This window comes from Neofelis nebulosa, chromosome 1, assembly GCF_028018385.1.
Source record: "Neofelis nebulosa isolate mNeoNeb1 chromosome 1, mNeoNeb1.pri, whole genome shotgun sequence".
NCBI classification, from domain to species: Eukaryota; Metazoa; Chordata; class Mammalia; order Carnivora; family Felidae; genus Neofelis; species Neofelis nebulosa.
This window is the reverse complement of record NC_080782.1, coordinates 223,064,430-223,086,690: the sequence shown is the minus strand read 5'-3', so window position 1 is coordinate 223,086,690 and position 22,261 is coordinate 223,064,430. Positions and strand designations below refer to the sequence as shown.

The window sequence follows — 22,261 nt, the reverse complement described above, 5'->3', positions numbered from 1 at the left end:
GGCTCAGGTCATAATCTTGTGGTTCAAGAGTTCAATCCCTGTGTCAGGCTCTGCACTGACAGCTCAGAGCCTAGAGCCTGCTACAGATTCTGTGTGTGTGTGTGTGTGTGTGTGTGTGTGTGTGTGTGTGTGTGTGTCTGACCCTCCCCTGCTCATGCTCAGACTCTCTCAATAAATAAATAAATATGTAAATAAACAAATAAACACACAAACACACATACATTTTTAAAAAAAAAAAATTTTTAAAGACTATGCAGGGTAGAAAATAAGCATAACATCAGGGGTCCTAAATAATAGCCTATTTTGAAAGATTTTGGGAATCTTGCACTTGACATGATGTGCAATAAATTATTAAATACTTGATTCTTTTTTCTTTCATCATTACTTTCACATTTCCAAAGTTTATTTTCTTCTAAATTAGCAATACCAGTGAAATGCTACCTAGTCCAACATCAATTATCTGTTTGTTTTTTGTTTTTTTTTTTTAATGTATTGGAATGAATAGATTATGTTCTGTTCTGGACCTCATCTGTGGGCTCACAACTCTATCTTCTGTATGCCTCAGGGCAAGAAGTAGAAAACATTCAATAAATGTCTATTGAAGGAATGAATGGGTGAATAGATTAATGCACCAATAAAATGCTTTTGATATCCTTAAGGAACACATATTTATGAGAAGTCTTGAGGAAAAATGGCATATGCAATATGGAGCCTATTTTTTAATCAAAACACATTTTTAAAGGATTAACTATAAATGCTGGAAGCATATATTGTAGACCCCAAAGCATAAAAGCTGGGTTCCAAATACAATCAAATTTATCTCTTTATCATCATATACAATAATACAGGCTACGTTAAAAAAGCGATTTATCTTTCTAAAACAACAGAAGCACCTTTATTATTGTGATTTCCATCAAAGAAAACTCATTGTGAAAATTCAAATGACAATGCAAGTAAAAAAGTAGAAAATAAAAGTACTTCCTTAATCCCACGCATTAGTGGTAACAACCGTTAACAGCTTTCATGCATTCACTGATTTCTCTGTGAACATATGAACATAATGTATATAAATCTATGCATTTGTTTAATATGAATGTCATAGACTATTATGTACATCTTCCCATGTCAAAACATAGATCTAACATATTCTTATTAATTGTTGCATGATATTCCATTGTAAAAAAGTGACTTTAATATACAGATCTTATTAAGAATGAAAATTTGCATAATTTGAATCTCTAGGGAAATTACTAGCAACTTTAGATGATGATTTCTCAGCAAATGAGCTAAAACCTCATCACCTGTGATCAACAACATCACTCATTTCCAGAAACCTAGTAAGGGTTGGGGAAAGTACTCTGAAAAGCTCAGCTTGTCACCTGTCCAACAGTATCCTGCTGGTTCTAGAACACTGAAAAGATCTCTTGGTCATGAGCCACACCCCACTAATGAGAGCTAGGGCCATATGAGCCTCCATACTGGTCATCTGCCAGGTAAGATCCCGGCACCCTCCCAGATCCTGCTTGCTAGATCTGTGGAATGAATCTACCTGGAAAACAAGCAACGGCTTTAGATTCTAATCATCTTTGTTAATAGGTATTTACTTAGTTATCACCTAATTATATTTCTGGGCATCAGCACAGTAAAAATAAACTGAACAAGCCAGGTCCTTCTCTTTTCAATTCAATGCAACTGCTATCTAGGGATTTAAAATGTTGCCATCAAGAATGACTCCGTTAATCGTGAATCAAAAATATATTTCATAGATGTTCATTGCAATGTTATTTAATACCCATCAGGAAAAATAGAATGGAAACAACCTAACTATTCAATAATATAGAATTGGTTAAGACCCCATCATGGAATCATTAAAGAAAATATAGTTGCAAAAGAATACTTAGTACATCAGAGTTGTTCAAAACATATCAAGTAAAAAGAAGCAATTTTTACAAAACTGCATTTTCAAAGACCACTTGGAAGCAGAACATAATGAGTAAAAAATACGGAGCATAAAAGCATTATTTAGAAAATATCAAGTAAAAAAGCATTAGGAATTATTGGTGATTTTAAAATTTGTCTTATGTTTCCTTACATTCTTTTCTAAAATCAGTACATATTACTTTTTTTATAAGAATAAAAAACTTTGTAAGAAGAAAACAATTAAAGAAATAAAAACTAAATTCAGCACGGTTTATCAAAAGGCAGAACATAATCCTTTTCTTCAAAGTAAGCAGATGTCCACTACAGTCATGATTCTCCCAAAACACGTTGGTGAGAGGGTCACTTAGGTCGGAGAGGTGGGTATATTAACAGACTGGCAATCACAGGATAGGATTCTGACGCCAAGTATTCATATCACAATTTTCCAATGAGAGAACAGAAGTTGGAAGAGACTAAGAGACTTGCCCAAGGTCACAGGAGGGAGCCTAGGTTCAAACCCAAATCTACCTGACTCCAAGCTCATCCATTTTCCACTTATGCATATTATGGCTTGAGAAAAGGGTATGTGGGGTCAGTCTGCCTGGATTCAAAGCCCTGTGCTGCCATTAATGAGCCACACAACTTCAGGTGCATTTTTAACCTCCTCATGCCTCAGGATTTCACATAAAGTTGTTGTGAAGCTTAAAGGAGTTAACATGTGTGGAGCACTCAGAGCATTGTGTAACACAGAGTAAATACTACATAAATGTTAGCTAATTTTACTACCGTATAGGTGACCCATGCCCCAGTCAGTGCTAACTGCTCTAGAGGGGGGGACACTTGGCTCCAGGTAGACCAGTGGATTCAGGGACCGGGAAGGTTGTGCTGAGTGGGAGGTTCTCATAGATTCTATCTTCTCCAGACCACATCTTTAAAGAGTTTGCACAGTCACTGTTCAGGCCATTGGCTAGCAAATCCCCTGGGTCTGTGGATTTAAGTCCCCTGGCCACTGCATATCTATGATATATGAGTCAGATCTATCCATGTGAGTTTCAAATACATATTCCAAGAAGCCAGGTGGGAAACTGCCACAGATACACAGGGCCTATTGGATTTGTTGATTTTATTGCACCTCTCATCTAATCCAGGACAAGTCCACAGAGCCCAACACCTGGTGGCTGAAAGCTGGCTTCCCTGTCACAACCAGAGGCCAAATGGGCATTTGCTTCAGGGCACAGGAGAAGGATATCAGTATCTCAAAGACCCCAGGTATATCCCATAGCAGCTTTTCCCTGAGCCAGTTCCCTGGAACACCACTTCTGAGATATGTTCACATCTGTTTTACAGGAAAAAAAAAAGTGTTCTGTGGCCAAATAGCTTTGGAAAATATTACATTAAACAAGATTATAGAGTTTCTCAGGATCATCAACATGCTAATACGGACTGTGAGTCTCCAAGAGGGGGATATGAAACACAGCGCGTGCCATCACTATATACCCTTTGTTCACATATTCCTAGTCAAGGACCTTATGTGCCATGAAACACATTTTGGGAATGTTACTCTGGCTCTGTAACTGCAGGTCCTCTTTGAAGGGCAGAACTGGCAAATTTCTTGGCCATGCAAGTATCCTGGTTTGGAGGACGGTTAATTTAAGGAAGGATAGGCAAATCCTTGGCCAAAAGGATGGAGGCAGGAATAAGAAATGTGACCGAAGGCAAAAATGAAGATGCCGACAAAGTCAGAGATTTTGAACAGAAGGTGAGAAGGGGATGGAAAGGTATGTTAATTTCCTAGGGCTTCTGTAACCAATTATCACAAACTCAGTGGCTGTATCCTACACAAATGCATTCTCTTACAATTCTGGAGGTCAGAAGTTCAGAATAAGTTCTAAGGGGCCAAAATCAAAGTGTCAGCAGGGCTGATTCCTTCTGGAGGCTCCAGGGAAGAATCTATTCATTGCCTCTTTCAGTTTCTGGAAATGGCCATGGTTTATGTCCCCATCATTCCAATCTCTGCTTCTACAGTCACACTGCCTTCTTCTGTCTCTTACCGTGCTGCCTTCCTCTTATAAGGACCCTGTGATTACGATGGACTGCCTGGAAAATCTAGCATAATATTCCCATCTCAAAATCCTTAACTAGGGCTGCCTGGGTGGCTCAGTCAGTTGAGTGTCTGACTCTTAATTTTGGCTCAGGTCACAATCTCATAGTTCATGAGTTTGAGCCCCACTGTTAGTGCAGAGCCTGCTTAGGATTCTCTTTCTCCCTCTGTCTCTGCCCCTCCCCCCATAAACATAAATAAATAAACTTTTTAAAAAAGATCCTTAATTAAATTACATCAGCAAAGCTGTTTTTGCCATGTTACGGGTTACAGGTTCATAGGTTTTGGGGACAGATTTTGCCATGCCAGGTTACAGATTCATAGGTCCTGGGGACTATTCTGGACATATGCAGGAGACCACTATTCAGCCTGCTATAAGGAAGAAGAGACTAGAGGTGGGAAGGGAGGTGGAGAATCAATCGATAAACCGTGGTAAATCAGGATGGCTAAGTATCCTCACCAGAAGCAGCCAAGATCTCCCCCTGCTACTCTCCTTTTATAACAGGAGGGATTACTGTTCCCCACAGGTACATTTCAGCACAGAATGCAAGACAACCCCTCCGTGCATTACAGGCGGGGTCAAAAGTTTCACCCAAACTGCCCCAGATGGCTACATTTTCTTTCTAATTTGGGTACTAGAAACAAAACTACAAAATAAACTTGTGTAGGAAAGAGGAGAGTTAATTCAGGGGTTTAAAACCTGAGTTGCTGTTTCTCTCATTCACCAGTTGTTATATGTATGCTAGGCATAGAATTTTAAAGCACATCTTTTATTCTGTTAAGGATACACCCTGAAGAAGAAAACACACATACATGTACACACAAATTATATAGTGATATTGAACCAAGGGTGTGTTGAATGACATGGATAAAATTATCCAGAGTTATGTTATATCTTGGACAAATATTTTAAGGCGCAGGTTACTCAAAGCCGCCAGTGTGGGGGTTTTGTCCCTGTCTTGCCAGAAAACTCAAGGATGCACTTAACCAGCCAGCCGGTTACAGTCTGCAGCTTCCTGACCCTCCACAATCCCCCATTACCTAAGCAAGAATGGACAATGTCTTCACTGGAGGAACACTATTCCCATTCTCACAAAGCTATAGCCTTCCCCGGGAAGCAAGGGATGCTCCAGGTCCTGTCTATAAAGATCTCCACACAGGACACACGGTATGGAGATAAACATAAGCCACACTTTCGTGTGACAGCATTGTTTTCCTTAACGTTACATTTTAGATCTCTTAAAAATCCAATTCCTGCAGCTCATGTGTCAACGTGAGAAGAGCTAAGCTGTCTATTTTCAATCTGCCAATTTCCCAAGGAGAAACAAAGATTTTTTTCATGTGTGCAAGAATTCCCAACTTTAGTCAAGACTGGAATTTCACTGTTTTTAGTTTTTATAGCAGCTGTGTTTTGCCCATAGAGGGGAAAAATAAAGAAACTGGGAAAAGAGACAATTTGCCATTGACCAGGAGACAGGACTGGGGCTGAGAGGTGGAAATCACAACAAATTTTCCATTTTCCTCCTGAGGGATTTGGTCAGTTATTTGGTCAAACCCATAGGAGGATGTCAAATAATGCTGATACAAGGACCTTGAAAAATCACCTTTTGTTTTTGTGGGGAAAAGGAGAGAGGAAATTGAGGTGAAACTGCAAAATGTTTCATTTTTTTTTCATGAGGCCAGCAAAAGAGAAGGTCCTCTTTAGCCGCCAGTGCAAATGTTTTTGCAAAGTTCAACTGCCAAGTGTCCTTTCATGCCTGCCAGTTTTCATAATTGAAAGATACCTTTTTAAATGAACTTGTTGGTCTTCTATTGGGTGAGAGGAAGCCTTCGCTCTCTTCCGTCAAGGACTTTGTTGAAGATCGGTGATGCTAGAAGGCGCATCACCACAAGAACATACATAATACTCAGTGGCACTATTTTGGGCCAAACGGATGGCTTAAGACCTTATGCAACAAATGACATGATGACATGCAAATCAGTAATCTCTGAGCAGTGTCAGACAATCACTTTCCACAGGAGAGTCTTATTGGTCAATAGAGACAAATCTCATCTTCCTGTTGAAAAGCTTTGCAGAAAACTTTCCCTGGGTGAATAACCGACTAGGGTGAAGGCGAACACTAGCGTCTATAAGAAGACTATTATTTTTGTAGAGGGAAAGCCTGCATGAAGACACCGAAAGCGTGTTTTCATTGCACTCCATCAAGACATTTAATAAAACTGCCGTCCCTAACACACTACTAGCTACTTCAGGATTGTTTTCACAGTTACTCAGCAGGAAACTAACATTTGAACCCACCAATCTTTTGAGTTGCAAATTCAATTTTAAACTTTTTATTTAAAAGGCCTCAAGAATATCTATCACTCCGGGCCGAGGGATGATAATAACATTAAGCTTTATGAGTGATTACTTTCCGATCAAGGGTGACAGACTTGCTTATGTGAACAGGGTGAGACTTTTCATAAGCAGCAGAGTCCCATCCAAGTTCTCCCTGATTCTATTTGCCAAAGAAAGGAAAAGGATATTACATTTTAAAATAAAATTCCTCCAAATAAAATCCTACCAAAGCTTAATGTCGGAGAGATCTTGCGGTGCCTTTATGTTGTAAATGCTGAGGTTTTATATTACTTATATAAGCTTTAGTCTCCAATAGAGCTGGCACACAAACCCCAAGAATGCTGAAGCAGCTGAAGTCCTGCATCTGAGTCATTTGGGCCAAAACAGGCACGGACGGGGACATGAAACAGAAGTGTTCTCTCAGCTCACTGCAACTCTTTGCTCTCCATTGCACCTTCCACACAAAGAGCGAGTGATAGCTTCTAATCGCACGAAAACTCAGTGAGGCATACAAGTTGCGTATTAAGGCTGATACTTGCTAATATTTTTAAAGGGTCGCTTCACAGGAGGACTTCAGGTTCTTAGAACTAAATCCAATTCCTTAGAGGCTTTGACCGTATTACCATTACAAAGAACGAATCTCACAGATATCCAAACAGCCAGTCCCAGTCAACAAGACATGTATTTTAAATCAGAAAACCAAACAAGGATGGCTACAAATCCTCTACACAAAACTGCATTAGTCCATGTTCCCATTAATTTGGGCAGTTACCGGACGGGCCTGAAGTTTGCTAAGTAAATCAGGGATGTGAAGAATTAGAATTTAAATAGCTTAAGACAAACTGTTTCTTAAAATCCTTTTAAAATAATCTACAAGTATTTCTTCAACTCTAAATAACTGACATGTTAATTATAAATAATGCCTTAAGAATGACATGATAATTATACATAATGCTCATCTGTAGGTCCTCTAACCCCCCCTAGGAGGCAAGGGTTCTCTTTCCTTACGTAGTTTAAGTTACTCAGTGTCTGAGAAGGTGGTAAACCCTTTACCTTTAAATATAGTTTATTAAAGCATGTGTCTCACAAATTCAGGTCGGAAATAGCACATTTGTACTGCAATTCCTTAGTGCGCCTTTGTTCCTAGACCATTAACTCGCTGAAGGACCTTAGGCAAGTTACTTAACCTCTCTGAGCCTCAGTCTATTCCTCCAGGAAAATAATACAGTAGTACCTATTTGATCAATGGGTTAACGTACATAAAATGCTTAGAAAATACATGGAACAACGTAGCCACTCGGTAAAGAACAGCCGTTATTCATATTGGTTGTAGTCATATACACTATGGAAGGCTCACTTGCCATTTGAAGATACGAATTTATAATTTCTCAGATTTGGGGGCCAAAATCTGTAATAATTAAAGTGACTTTCACAAGAGCCCAAGAGGGAGTGCATAACCCATGTCGAGGGAGGAAGGGAAGCTCAGGACCCATTCAACAAGCATCATATCCAAATAATCCATCACTGTAACTAGTCAAGCAGGGTCCTTTAAGGTCAAGGAGACTTAGTAAATACTGGTTGGGTATCAGCAAGAGAAGCCACATGAATGAAGACATCCACACACATAGACTCAGACTGATTACTGAGATTACATTACATTCCACCACGTCCCAGTCCACCTTCTTCTTCTCTGTAGGCTAAGTGTCAGTATCTTGACTTTAATATGATTGCTTTGAGAGGCCTCTACCCACTCACCTCAATTTTCTGGAAACCTCCATTTTCTCAACTCTCCAAGGCAGTTTTGCAGCCAAAGCATCGGTGAGCTCACTGGGGACTTAATCTACAACAATGTCGGGTTCTTCTGGTGGCATGGCAAAGAGGGAATTTGTGGTTGTTCTTATATGCAGATCTGTCTTTCATATGGAAAAAGAAAGCTTTGGTGGTGGCAGAATGCAAGTGTGGCTCTGACTCAAAGGATCAGTGAGTGTCCTTGACCCCTTCCTATACCCATAAATACTCCCTTTCCTTTCCATTCAACTCAACGTATCTTTCTACTTCCAGGTTACTGTGCTGCAGAGTGTGGATGAAAGAGGAATAACAGTACGTGGCTTCTGTCCTCCATTTACAAGTGCAGGTACCCTTTTAAGCCCTATTGCTATTTGCAGCTCCAAGTCTTACAAGCGCAGCAGTGCCCTTTAACATAGAAAGAGACACCCCCACAGCACAGATCTTTCTCTCTCTCTCTCTTTTTAATGTCTCTCTTTGTTTAGGAGGAGCTGTATTATGTGAATTTCCTTTTGTAATAAAGGTATTTACCTGTCCCTTCGAGGTTAGAAGTGAATTCATTCCAGCTTCATTCAAGCCAGAGTATCTATATCACTCCTTTATAATGAATGGAGATCACCTTCGAAATACGACACAATATAATTCTCCTTTTCTAGAAGTTCCTTTCTTTCTTGGCTCTGCCACTTGCTGGGAGAGATTGAACGAGCTGCCTAACCTCCTGCACCTAGTTTGCTCATCTGTCACATGGGATGGGCATAGGCCTTGCCTCACAGGGCTGTGATGAGGCTTAAATAACACAAGGTAGAGTCCTCAAGGAACAATGCCTGGTACACAGTAAGCAACTAATAAAGGTTGGCCATCATTGTCATTATCACTTTTCAAATACAGTAGTACTAACTGTAGTATTATCCTGCTAGTATGTCAGTGGACCCTTTCAAGGAGTATCACGGGAGCGTGAAATGGTTCAGTATATACCGAAGTATCTCAACGTACCACAGTATATCAGAATGCCATTAAACCATCAACCATACCATGTACCTTAGAGAATAAAAGAACTGAATCAGAGTATGGAAACTTCAGTTCTTCCACTGAACTGCTAACAATTTTTTTAGTGTACAGTTAAATACTGTTATTTACGTTGTTGTACAACAGATCTCTAGAACTTTTTCATCTTGCAAATTGAAACTCTACACCCACTAAATGCTAATTCCCCTCCCCCCTCTCCCACTCTTGGTGACCACCTTTCTACTTTTTGTTGAAATGATTTTGACTATTTTAAGTACTTCACATTAGTATAATCATACGGTATTTGTCATTCTGTGTTTGGCTTATTTCACTCAGCGTAATGTCCTCGAGGTTTACAGATGTTGGAGCACGTGACAGAATGTCCTTCTTTTTTAAGGCTGCATAATATTCCACTGTATGTGTATACCACATTTTCTTTATCCATCCACCTTTCAGTGGACATTTGAGTTGCTTTTAGCTCTTAGCTGTTGTGAGCAATGCTGCCGTGAATATGGATGTGCAAATAGCTCTTTGAGATCCTGCTTTGAATTCTTTTGTATATGTACCCAGAAGTGGGATTGCTGAATCATTTGATAATTTTATTTTTAATTTCTTTGAAGAAACTCCACTGTTTTACATAGTGGCTACATAGTTTTATATGCCCACCGATAGTGTAGAAGTGTTCCAATTTCTCCATATCCTTGTCAACACTTGTTATTTTCTGTTCTTTTGATAGTGGCCATCCTAACAGGTGTGAGGTGATATCTCATTTTGGTTTTGATTATGGTTAGTGATGTTAGCATCTTTTCACATACTTGTTGGCTGACAGTCACAATCTTTTCTACTCCATCTATTCAGTGCCAGGACCGCCACTTAAAGACGCCCTTACTGGCTCCCTAGGGAATACTGTTTTGTTTCAACCTCACATTGTGCAAAAGTGAAGTAAAATATATCAAGCTTACATATTATTGAGCATTTTTTAACTGCAGTGTCCCAGTGATAATGCATTCAGTTAGTATTGTTTAGGGAATGACTAAGGCCTCAGATGACTGCTTTTTTAGCACTTTTGCCAGGAGAGTTAAACCAAACTCTACTTTTGTTAAGACAACAAAAGTTTAAAAAAAAAATCTGTGGTCCATGTAGGCATGGTGAACAGAAATTTTGAGAATTCTCCAAAAAAATGTATTAACATCTAGAATGTAAGGTGTCATCAAAAAAAATGGGAGAGTAAAGGACTCCCCAAATCCTCTCCTATATAAAATCAATGAGAAAACTGGCAAAAAGTGTTAATGCTAACTATAAGACTCTGGAAATGAACCAAAAGCTTGCAGTGATCTGAGGAATGTTTGTCCATAAAATAGTTGAATCTCAGTAAGATGGAGAGCTTTGTAGCATTTTTAACAGGTCCTCTTCCCATTATTCTCCCACTCAATCTTCTTCACATCCACAGTAGCCTTGAAAACTAACAGCCCATGTTGAAACAGCAGCATTGTAGCCACTGGAAGGGGCAGAAAGAGGTTACGCTTTCTTCAAATATCCATTTCCAGAGAATTGTAACTATTTGTCTAGGGATACCCTGGAAAACCCCACTTGCAAGACTGCCTTTATTTGATCTGACTCACAGGTCGCCTAAACAAACAGACTTTTTCTCAGGGCTATTGGTTAAAAACCATCAGAAGTAAATGATGAATATTGCAGCTGTCTGAAGCAATGGAAAATGGTTGTTACAAACCACAGACTAACCAAAAGACTTGAAAGGAAAAGTTGAGATGCCCATAGATAACTTTGAAAAACTCCAACTTATTCCTGGAAATCAAAAGGTCATATGCATATGTGGAGTCCTGCACAAGTCCATGGCTATGCACATGCTCAGAGAATACCAGAGAACATGGTAACTTCTCAACTCCGACTAAACTTGAGTTTCTGTACAAACAGGAAATGATGGCTAAGGCAGAGTTGTCAAGTTCTTGGCTGAGTGTTGAAGATGTAAATCAATATGTACACAGAGTCCCTCAGCAAAGATGGGGAGATTTGCTGGTTCTAGACATCGAAAAAATCTCTTTCTGATCATTAACTGACCAGGGAAGAGGCTTCAGTAGCTACACCCAACAAAAAGGTGATGTTAGCAGAATGGACAAAAAATATGACTTAATATATGCTATCTACCCCAGACACTTTAGATTCAAAGACACACACACACACACACACACACACACACACACACACACACACGTTGAAGCTAAATAAGCTAAATACAGAGAGGGAGGCAAATATAAGAGACTCTTAAATACAGAGAACAAACTCCAGGGTTGCTGGAGAGGAGGTGAGTGGGGGGGGGGCGCTAAATGGGTGATGGGCATTAAGGAGGGCATTTGTTGGGATGAGCACTGGGTGTTATATGGAAGTGATGAATCACTGGGTTCTACTCCTATAACCAATACTACACTGTATGTTAACTAACTTGAATTTAAATAAGTAACTTTTAAAAAAAGAAAAGGATGGAAAAATATATACCACATGAATGTTAAACAAAAGGGGGCAGGACTGTCTATACCAATAGCAGACAAAATAGATTTTTAAGACAAAAATAGTTATTAGAGTGAAAGACTAATCCCTGCAGTAAATACAGCATTTATAAGCAAGTATGCCCACCAAGAGAGTCCTAAAATACATGAACCAAAAATAAAATGGAGGAATAAATGGACAGTTCAACATTAATAGTTGGAGGTTTCAGTACCCACTTTCAGTAATGCACAGATCAACTATACGTAAGATAAAAAAGGAAATAGAAACTTGAACAACACTATAAACTAACTAAAACTAACAGATGTCTACTGAACACTGCACACAACAACAGTAGAATACACATTCTTCTGAAATGCACATAGAAGGTTTTTCAATATATACCATATGTTAGACCATAAAACAAGTCTCACTAAATTTACAAGGACTGAAACCATAGTGTGTTTTTCAATCATAATGGAATAAAGTTAGACGTCAATTACTGAAAGATATGTAGGAAATTCACAAATATATGGAAATTAAGCAACATGTTCTTAAGTAATAAATAAATTAAATAAGACATCACAGGAGAAATTGGAAAACACTCTGACATGAATTAAAATGAAAAGATAATATATCAAAAGTTATGTGATGCAGCTAAAGCAGCACTAAGAGGGAAACGTATAGCTATAAATATCTATTATGAAAAAGAAGAAAGATTTCAAATCAACAATCTTATACTTTAAGAAACAAAAAAAATAAGAGATAAATAACCATCCCTCCCCCAAAAAGGAAGGAAATAAATAATATATATTTGAGTGGAAATCAATGAAATACAAAAGAGAAAAATAGAGGAAATCAATGAAACTAAACGTCGTTCTTTGAAAAGATCAACAAAATTGAGAAACCTTTAGCTTAGAGTTGCCTCAAAAAAAGAGAGAACTTTAATTTCAAAATCAGGAATGAAAAATAAATCTTGCAGAAATAAAATAAGTGATTTTTATTTACATAAAAAATAAAAAGGGTTAAAATGAACTATTTTAGTAATTTTATTCCAACAAATTATACACAAGTTATTGTGTCCTAAGATACAAACTACTGAAACTGACTCAGGAAGAAATAGAAAACATAAATAAACATAAAGAAGCCAAAAAAAAAAAAAATGTAGTAATAAAAAAACTTTCCATGAAAGTAAAGCCCAGGAACAGAGAGCTTCAGTGGTAAATTCCACCAAATGTTTAAAGAAAAATTAACACAAATACTTCACAAACTCTTCCAAAAAAATAGAAGAAAAGGTAATATTTCCTAATTCATTCAATGAAATCAGTGTTACCCTGACACCAAATCCAAAGACATCACAAGGAAAGAAAAAACTATAAACCAGTATCCCTAATGAATATATATGCAAAAGTTCTCAACAAAGTACTGACACGGTTGGTTTAGCAATATAAAAAGAAAAGGGGGCAATTACACAAAATAATGAACTGGACTTTATCCCTGAAGTGCAAAGTTGGTTCAACATACCAAAATCAATCAATGTCATACTCTGCATTAATAAGAAGAAAAAATGATCACATGATCAATAGACACAGAAAAATCATTTGAACAAATCCAGGATGAAAAAAAAATCACGTAAAAATCGTATTAAAACACTCAATAAACTGGGATGGAAAGGAGTTTCCTCAACCTGATAAACAGCATCTAAGAAAAGCCCACAGTTAACATCATACTTAATGCTGAAAGTGTGAAAGCTTTCCTACTAAGACCAGGAAAAAGATGTTCTTTCTAACCACTTCTATTCAACATCAAACTGGGACGTTATCACCAGGTTGATTAGTGAAGAAAGAGAAATAAAAGGCATCCAGAGAGGAGAGGAAGAAGTAAATCTGTCTCTATTTGCTGATGATATGATCTTGTAAACAAAAACTTCTAAGGAACCCATTAATATCTATTAGAGCTAATAAACCAGTTCATCAAGTTTGCAGGATAGAAGACCAATATAGAAAAATGAATGGTATTTCCATGCCCTAGTAATGAGCAATCAGGAAATAGAATTAAGAAAATTTCACCTACAATAGCATTAAAAAGAATAAAATTCTTAGGAATAAATTTAACAAAATAAGTGTAAGACTTGTACAGTGAAAAATACAAAACATCATTGAAACAAATTAAAGAAGACCTGAATTTCTGGAAAGACATCTAGGGGTCATGGATTAAAAAACTTAAAACTATTAAGATGGCAATACTCTCTGTATTAATCTATAGATTTCAAATCCCTATCTCTATCAAAATCCCAGCAACTTCTATTTGCAAAAATTAACAAGATAATCTTAAAGTTCGTATGGAAATTCAAGGGACTCAGAATAACCAAAATAACTGGGAAAAGAACAAAGTTGGAAGACTCACATCCCAATTTTGAAAGCTTCATACTCTAGCCAGAAAACACGTGAAAAGATATTCAACATGGTTAGTCATGAGAGAAACGCAGATCTAAACCATAACACGGTAAAACTGTACACCCGCTAGGACAGCTTTAATTAGAAATACAGTATAAATGTATTGGTGAGGATAAGGACAGATTGGAACCCTCATACAATGCTAGTGAAAATATAAAATGATAGTCCCTTCTAAAATGAGTTGGCAGTTCCCCAAAAAGTTTAGAGTTATAATATGACTCAGCAATTTCACATCTAGCTATACACCCAAGAGAACTGAAGAATACGTCCACAAAAATGTTTGTGTATATTCATAAAAGCATTAATTATGATAGCCAAAAAGTAGAAACAACCAAATGTCCATTACTGAGGAGTAGCTAAATGAAATGTGGAATATTCAAACAATGGAATATTATTCAGTCATATAAGGAATGAAGTTCTGACACATGCTACAACATGGAATGTAACCTTGTAAACATTATGCTAAGTGAAAGAAGCCAGACACAAAAGGCCATACATGATATGGCTCCATTTATATGAAAAATCCAAAATATGTAAATCCATAGACACAGAAAGGAGCTTAGTGATTACCAGGCACTGGACAAGGGGGTGACAGGAAGTCACTGCTAATGGGTATGAGGTTTCTTTTAGGAATGATGGAAATTTTCTGGAATTATATATTAATGACAGTTGCACAATTTTGTGACTATACTAAAAAACATTGAATCATGAATGACTTTAAATGAATGACTAGTGTATGTGAATTACATTGCAATTTTTACAAAAAGACTAGAACTTGACATATCATTCCAAGTATTCAAATTAGATTAGTTTGCTCCTAAGACAAGTAACAAGTAGACAGTAGTCATCAAGATCCAGCATGGAGCTTTTTAGAAGATGAGGAAAATGAGAAATAAGTGGTAGGAGGCCAACCCACCATAATTTTTTAGGTGAGCAGCAGGGGGAGCCCTTGATAGCAAAGAAAACTGCAAAAAATAATATTTATATTTCTGATCATAAAGCTAATACATTCTTTCTGCAGAAAGTGTGGAGAAATAGCAAATAAAGATAATTTTTAAAACCGCTGTTAATTCCACTATCCTGATAACCACTATTAACACTTCATTTGTGCAAATCCTTCCAGTCTTTTTTCTGTTTGTACATATGTATATATGTGTGTGTATATATATATATATATACGTATATGTATATATACGTATATATATACATATACGTATATATATACGTATATATATATACATATATATATACACATACTAACCAAACCCACCATTTTTTACAAAAGATAAAAGCATGTTGTATGTAAAGCTTTGTATCCAATTTTGTCACTTCATATTAATTCTTTACTTTTTTCCAAAGTCTTAAATATTTTTGAGAATATAATTCTTACTGCCTATAGATGTACTGTAATCATAAACTTATTTGTAGAATGTTTCCCTTTACAGTCAACATTGCAATTTACTTCCTTGTACCTAGATCTTTATATTCCTTGAAAATATTTTCTAAGGATAGATCCCTAGAAGAGGAATTATCAGGTAAAATATTACTCACAGCTTTAAGTCTTTGGATACATATTTGCCACATTTCCAGCCAGAAACATTCAAAAATCTTTACACTTCCCGCGACTGTGTATGATACTTTTCTTTTCCTGAACTTTCTCCAAAATATGTAATCATCTGTTTCATTGTTCAAAACATTCATCAATTTAATAGACAAAAATGACTGTCTTCCTTCAATTGTTTTTAAATAGCTATCATTTACATCGGTAGAATTCCATCTTTTCAGGACACAGTTCTACTAATTTTGACAAACAGACACAGTCAAATAACCACTCTTCTACCAAACAGATGTTTCTGACACCCTGAGAAGTTCTGTAGCTCTCGTAATCAATCTCCTTCCTCTTACCCTCACCCCCTGGCAACCTCTGCTCTGTTTTCTGTCCCTATATATTCTCTGTAATATTTTTACTTCTCAGGCTTCCAATTGGAACCAAAGCCAGCCATCAGCAACTAGCACAAAGTCCTCTGCTGCTCGTTTAACAGCCATGTTTTCTTTGCTGACGACCAACAGGTCAGTTCCCAAGTCAGCAAACCTGAACTCCAGCTCCAGACCCAGGCAGATTCCTCCCCTGAGATTTGGCCTGCCTTCAGTTGGGGCGTCATGCGCAGACAAGCCTGACAAGGCGAGGAGCCGGCAGGAAGGGTGGCCCTCGTGGCATGAGTGCCAATGGCACATGCGTGTGCATGTACGTATGCACGCGGCAGAGTCCCGGTATATTTTTACAGGTTTTGTACATCTCCAGTGTGAGTAACATACTGGAGAGGAGATGAGCCAGCGGGTTCTGAGAAATAACCCTCTTTGAACTTTTCCTCTCTGTCATCTGATTGCTGAATGGTGTGAGCGTGCGGTCTGTGGGTGGGTGAGGGCTGGACGGTCTGGGGAGGGTTGGCTTCTACTGAGTCAAAACGCAACATCAACACCTTGAGGTGATCCAAGGCCTGAGAACCAATTTCAGAAACATGTAAGTTGCCAAAGAAATGCGCCTTTAAGCATAACGTCTGGAGCAGTTAGGAAGGTTTCTCATTTTTGTCATTTAACGTCCATGGCCTCCCCTGATACCTCTTTTCTGGTTCCACACACATGGCTTGGGCTGCTTTCCTAGTTTGCTTAAACACCATTGTAAAGAAACCTATCTGTGGTTTTATGTTACCCCATTGGAGTGTTGTCTGTGAATACAGGGCATAAAAGAGGATAAATTGCCTAACTCAATCTACCCTTGAGGCCTGCCACATTAAAAAGATATACCGTGGAACTTTAGTCTGCCCTGGAACTGCTGGGAAACGAAGAGATTGTGGTGTTTAAGGAAAACTCTGAGTCCCACTTGATGAAGATAACTCTCTGATCTACTGTTGTGCCTATATATAACATTTTATATTTGTCAAGGCCTTTCAACATTTACAGTTAATAACTAGTCCTAGAAGAATATTTGTAGCTAATATTAACTCTTACCCTGGAGACACATGAGGACAAGAAACATGGGAGAATAAGGCATTTGGTAGGCTTAAATTCAAACCCACAGACATACAGACTTCATCATCCACCTAGGTCGGGAGTTGACCACTTAGGGCTACTTTACCTCAAGCACAAAATATCTGAATTATATGTCACACTAAGAAGGTGCCTTATTTATTTCATCTGTTTTCTTTTTCCTCTTACTATGTCCCGGTTAATTGTTTATAAATTAGGCATTCATTTAGCAGTACGTACAGAGAGGGGCCATACATGTTTGTCTGTTTGTAGTTAATCATGTGAGGGAAGTTAGAGAACCTTCTATTTGCTAACTTGGTCCTTTATTGAGAAGGACTCTGGCCACCTCGCTAAGTCCAGCTCACCTGAGGTCTGTGCCATGAGGACTCCTGGCTTGGGAATCACTGATTTAAATGGTGTTTCACTGTATCCATGGCCAGTTCTGCTGCTCTGCTCGGCAGATATGCTGATTGGCAGGGTCTATGGATGGCCACGCAGACTCTGGTGCATCAGTTGCCCAGCTTGTGGGAAGGAGCTATGGTCTTGGAAGGCAAAGGTGAACATTTTCATCACCAGCCTTCTTCCAGGTACTTCACTGAGCCCTGGGCTACAAATTTTCACCAGCAGGAGAGAAAGGCTCTGGTTCATGGTGCCACGGGCGTCTAGTGATGCCTTGGGCATCACCTGCCAGTCCCGTCTGACCGTCTCCTGTGTGCAAAGTGACAACCTGGTGATGCCTGTGGTGAATAACCAAGTCCCCTCCCACGAGAGCTCTGTGGCCCTTGCTACTCTACCTTCTCCTGGGCTCCAGCTGAGGGTGGCTCATGTGAAGGCAGCAGGACAAGTTCTGGGGCTGCCGCCAGCTGATGATGGTGATACGAGAGTTAAATGTGGCATTTGCTTCAAAGAGGCTCCCCTCTCCGCATTCTCCAAATCATCAGACCTCCCTCCCTACATACATAAACAGGTGTGCGCTAAGATCAGCTACGTTTTGGAAAACAAGGAAATGATAACAAATAGCAAAGCTTGTATTAAAATAACATTTTCTCCTGTATCAGGCACTGTGCTAAGAACCTCACATTCATGATCTCATGCAAGTCTCACAGCCCCGTACAGACTGATGTTGCTGCTTCCCCATTTTGTAGATGGGAAAACTGAGGCATAGAGGTTAAAAAAACTCACCCGTAGGAGCACATACTCAGTAAGCGACTGCATCAGAGTTCACACCTAGTTTTGACCCCCAAGTGTGTCCTCTGAACTAGCATCCTTCTGTGTACATTTCACGTCTAGGAGCCCCATCAAGCCTTGCGACTACCAAAACAGTCGCACGAATGAGGGCATCTAGAGTTCTGACTAGGAGAAGACTCAAAGCGAGAGCCCAGCTCAGCAGGGATGGAGAACGTGGGTGTATCCCCGTGGCCTGCTGGGACCTTGTCTAGGTCCATTTGTTTTTATAACCACGGGTACTGCACAGTCATTTAAAAACATGTGCTGGCCAGGGCGGAACATCTGATGGCGGTAACCCGCCTGGTGCTGGCAGCGGGCGAGGAGGGAACAGATCGGGTGAATATGGGTCAGCCCTTCCAGGGCAGAAAGGAAGGGAACGTTAATTTTTAGTAGGAACGATGAGGAAAGCAGTCCTGAAATGTTTTTTTACAGAAATAGAAACCAGTGAAACAGAAGCCAACATTCTACTACTTTAGAGAAAGAAAGAGCCCTGCAACAGACAGGCAAGCGATCGGCAGCTACTGCCAAGCTCAGAAACTTGTCATATTTAGTTTGTTCCCCCAAAGTAGCGCCTACCCAAACCACCAGAGGAAGGTAAGCGATAACAAACAGATCTGAAGTCGGGGCCCCAGTCACAGCAGCAATCACCGCTGTAGCTCGCAAATGCCACCCAAGTGCTAGGTCAGGGCTCACGGCGCACGTATAAACGGTCCCTGCTCCATCCAGCCAACAGAGACCATCCCGGCTGCAGGCAATAACCAGGCATGCAGCTTCTAACCTGGCCTCCAGGACCCAGTAAGTATAGATAATGTTTGACTTTACTGTAAAGCCCTCCTAACTCTCCAAGGAACTGTCCCAGAGGGAAGACGATGCTTTATGAGAAGCAGAACCTATCTCTGGCCCCAGTGTCTGTGCCCAGAGCTGGGGAGCCAGGCCTTATACGCAGAATAATTGCTACATCCCATGCTGTACTGCACAGACTTCCTTACCAGCTGTAACTTTCTATTTGCCTGACCCTGTTATTACTGGCTCCTGCTTGATTTTAGGGACATTAACCTGCCCATATGTGTCTGCTGGTGCCTTGCCTGTCAACTCCAGCTTAAAGCCTTCTTAAAAAGGTGCTTTGTGAGCTTTCCTTTCACACGTCTTTTGGGGCCTTTTTCTTTCCAGGTTCCTCGCTTTTCTTCCGCTCACTCCTTCCCTCCGCCTGGTTGAAGCAGAGGATTTGAGCTTTCCTTAGGGTCACTTTACAAGCTGGCCGGTCACATTACTGGAGGATATGTGGTAAAAGCCTGTTTCCAGGTCACAGATTCGGATCTGTGGAAACTTCCCAGACAGTTCTGAAATTCTGAGCTGGGGTTCTGGTATCCAGACTCTAGCTAACTAGATCCTTGTGGGCTGCAAGCAGTCCTGATGACGTAGGCCATCTATCCAAGCCTCCCTGGGCTCCCAAACCCCAGGGAGTGGAGGAGAAGGGGGAGTATGGGAGACCTGCCCCCACTCACTATCAACAGGTCTGGTTAATTTCTCTGCTCTAAGAAGAAACAACATTTCTCTGCGGAAGCCAAAGTCCAGCTCATTTTAATCATTCTTCTCTGTACCGTTGGTTGCCCTTGCTGCCCTGCCGGGGGGCTCCGGCTCCAACCTGAGCTCTTAAACGTAACTAGTTCTGATATCCTCACCTGTTGCTGTAAGGTGTCCACCATGACAGGTGGATCCGAGCACAGAATACAGCGTGAACACGTGAGTGGTCTTCAGCCAGTTCCCGTGGCCGGTCGGACCGCTGCATACAGACCTGCTGTAAGAAAAAGGGGTCACAATCTACCACAGAAACTGCAACATGACAGGGAAACTTGTTCCTAGATGTTGTCTCTACCGGAGACAGAATTAGGGATATGGTTTAAACGTGTTTTGGCTTAGAATCAAAAAACCAGGTTTTGTGTCCCGCCCTTTTAGCTTCACAATTCTTGAAGACGGTTCTTGCACAATCACACCCCCACAGAACCTTGGTGAGACTCCTATCACATGAGGAAATGCGTGCGAGATTGCTTTGGAAAACACCACAAATAAAAGAGGCCATTGTTGTCAGGCCTTGGTTCTGAGGCAAGAGAACCAGGGCATAGAGAAGTAAGAGTTAGAAATCACCCAGTCTCAGCTGCTGGGGGGTAACTCAGGCCTTCGCAGACCCTCCCCCTGGGGTCCGTCCTGGAATGTGCTGCTGTAACAGCAGAGGGAACACAGACAGTGCTGCTCACAGTAGTGACGAAACGGCCAATTCCACTATCAGCTGTGATAGAACCCAGCCCAAATTATTTTCCTGAAGCTTGAATCTCATTGAATAGCCCTCAGCTCATTGGAGACAGAGATAAGTAGTGTCAAGACCATGGGCCATGGGACCAGACTGCCTGGGTGTGCGTCTATCTCTGCATCCCCTTAACTAGGCAACTTTAAATGAGTGACATGACCTATCTTTGCTTCAGTTTGCTCATCTGTAAAATGGTGATAAAAATACTATCCACTTCATACAGTTGAGAATAAAATGAATAATAAATGTAAAGTACTTTAAATAATTTCTGATGTGTGGTAAGCTCAGTGTGGCTATTATGCTTTTCCAATAAAATAATCTATTCTTTTTTTTTAAAGTTTATGAATTTATTTTGAGAGAGTGAGAGAGAGCACAAGCAGGAGAGAGGCAGAGAAAGGGGGAGAGAGACAATCCCAAGCAGGCTCCGCACTATCAGCATGGAGCTCGGTCCCACGAACAATGAGATCAGAACCTGCGCCGAAATCAAGAGTTGGACGCTGAACCAACTGAGTCACCCAAGCACCCCTCAAATAATCTGTTCTTAAAAACTGAAGTGTGTGTTCTAAATTGCAAAAAGAGATGGGAAGAGATGGATTTTTTTTTTTTTTAAGGCATAATAGAGACTGGGGTTTGACGTGGCTTCAAGAAATCCAATCTCTCTCCCCCGACTCCAGTGTGTGGTGTCTAATGTGTCTGGATGCCCGGGAATGCAGTGATGACTTCTCCTCCCCCTGGCGGAGCCCAAGACTGGATGAAGACAGCTATGGCTAGACCCAGCCTCTTCCTCCACCAACTGCTGGTCGACCATGGACACTTGGCTTATCTTCCCGTGCCTCACTTCCTAAACTTCGCAGTGAGAGAACAATAGTACCTTCCTCACAGGGTTGTTGCTCAGAGCAGTGCGCAGAGTAGATTCACGATAAATTTCAGCTCTTCCTGTTATTACCGTACCATTCGCCATTCCCCAGCTTTGCGATTCAGAGTTTCAAGAAATTACATCAGTTTCCCTTTTCAGGTTCAAGGAGAAGAGCTAAAACAGCAGACAACTGCCACCTGACATCGTGTCGTCTACTGAAGACAAGGACAGGAAATGCCACATCATTACTATCAGGCTGTTTGTTCACACAATGTGACAATATCTACAGTCACTGACTCATGGCCAACTTTTTATGAATTACAGCGAGTTAGCTGTTCACATTTCAAAACCTCTCCATACGTGAAAACCCACCCCTCCCCCTTAGACATTCCTTAAGGTTGCATAACAAACTGGCCCAGAAGACATGGGAGACCCCTCGTCTCTGGTTTTAACATCAGGTATGGTGGATACCAGCTGCCACACCAGTGTCGACTAATTCCAGTCACTTGAAGTGCCACTTTCAATTTTGCTGTGGTTTGGCCCACCTTCCTATTTGGAGGCAATACATTTTTGAGAACTGCTCATCAGAATGTTCGAAAAAACTCGCAAATGGCAAGAACTGAAAATGCCAAGTGATTTCAATTTTTTAAATAGCTGTGTGGGGCTGGTGACCTTAGTCAGGTCGGCCATCAAGTTTTGGATCTGGCAATAAAAGTCACAGAGTGAGTCAACTAACAGG

At 40.0% G+C, this 22,261-nt stretch overlaps 1 long non-coding RNA gene across 1 annotated transcript in view; it reads right to left on the bottom strand.

Moving 5' to 3' along the window:
• LOC131486135 (uncharacterized) overlaps nt 1-20,235 on the bottom strand; it is a 111,373-nt gene extending 91,138 nt beyond the window's left edge. Inside the window, exon 1 of the long non-coding RNA XR_009249197.1 lies at nt 20,044-20,235. This is a non-coding gene — a long non-coding RNA (uncharacterized LOC131486135). The remainder of the gene's footprint in view (nt 1-20,043) is intronic.
• Nucleotides 20,236-22,261: the final 2,026 nt, after the last annotated feature.